A 1,574-nucleotide genomic window follows, 5' to 3' on the forward strand; every position below is an offset into this window, starting at 1 on the left:
GTTTCCTTGGTTACCGCTGTAAACAAAGCAGCGCTGCGCTTATGAACAGCAATGATACAGCGTTTCCTTGGTTACCGCTGTAAACAAAGCAGCGCTGCGCTTATGAACAGCAATGATACAGCGTTTCCTTGGTTACCGCTGTAAACAAAGCAGCGCTGCGCTTATGAACAGCAATGATACAGCGTTTCCTTGGTTACCGCTGTAAACAAAGCAGCGCTGCACTTATGAACAGCACTGATACAGCGTTTCCTTGGTTACCGCTGTAAACAAAGCAGCGCTGCACTTATGAACATTAATATGCATTATACAGAAGCAAGATGAAAAGAAAAAATACCATCTAAACTTTTCTAAGTTCCCCTCAGACATACATTGATATAAACTCCTGCCCCTAACTGAATCGCGATTTGTTTGGCATCTCAACCGATTTGAATCGTCACATATTTGAATCGATTTTCAACCGGCTCGCGGTTAATCGTTACATCCCTAGCAGGCGGCTTATCCATTAAAAAGTTCATGCACTTTTTGCAAAGACGCTGATTGTCCATGGTGAAAAATGAGGCACTGCGATGTGACGGCGAATCGGTTTAATTAATCTCTCCCTCGTCATTTACTCTCATGTCTTTCCAAACCCCTATGAATTTCTCTCTTCTCTCTTGTGGAACACAAAAACAGAAGTTCAGCAGAATCTCCTCATTTTCATACAGTGAAAGTGAATGGTGAGCGGAGGCTGGCGCATTCAAAGCAGACAAAAAGCACAATCTTTAGTCATTATTCTCAACCCTTTGCTCTCAGATCTCATTTGCGCAATTCATATATTCAGATATGCTTTGTGAAGACACATAATCAGCATAGCATATTTGAATATGCTGGTGCACAAATGAGATTTTCAGCAAAAAATGACTGAAATCTCAGCCTTTACAAGATATATTACTCATTTTATGTTTTATTAGAGCTTTGTTGTCATATTTTTTGCTGGAGTTTGAAATCCCCTTGCCACCACGTGCTTTTATTATACTCTACCAGTCAACAGTTTTTGAACAGTAAGATTTTATATGTTTTTTAAAGAAGTCTCTTCTGCTCATCAAGCCTGCATTTATTTGATCAGAAATACAGAAAAAACAGTAACATTGTGAAATATTTTTACTATTTAAAATAACTGCTTTCTATGTGAATCTCTGTTAAACTGTAATTTATTCCTGTGATCAAAGCTGTATTTTCAGCATCATTACTCCAGTCTTCAGTGTCACATGATCTTCAGAAATCATTCTAATATGCTGATTTGCTGCTCAACAAACATTTCTGATTATTATTAATATTTAAAACAGTTTAGTAATTTTTTTTTCAGGATTCTTTGATGAATAGAAAGATCCCAAGATCAGCATTTATCTGAAATAAAAAGCTTTTGTAACATTATACACTCTACCATTCAAAAGCTTGGAGTCAGTATAATTTTTTTTATGTGGGAAAGTAATTATAGAAATTAATACTTTTATTCAGCAAGGATGCTTTAAATTGATAAAGTGATGATAAAGACATTTATAATGTTACAAAAGATTTCTATTTCAGATAAATGC

General features: G+C 36.0%; 1 protein-coding gene across 1 annotated transcript in view; it reads left to right on the plus strand.

The window, feature by feature from the left end:
• LOC107700308 (transmembrane protein 131-like) overlaps positions 1-1,574 on the plus strand; it is a 60,205-nt gene that overhangs the window by 24,721 nt on the left and 33,910 nt on the right. The window lies entirely within an intron of this gene.

The sequence above is a fragment of the Sinocyclocheilus anshuiensis genome, unplaced genomic scaffold (genome assembly GCF_001515605.1).
Source record: "Sinocyclocheilus anshuiensis isolate Anshui unplaced genomic scaffold, SAMN03320099.WGS_v1.1 scaffold326, whole genome shotgun sequence".
NCBI lineage: Eukaryota > Metazoa > Chordata > Actinopteri > Cypriniformes > Cyprinidae > Sinocyclocheilus > Sinocyclocheilus anshuiensis.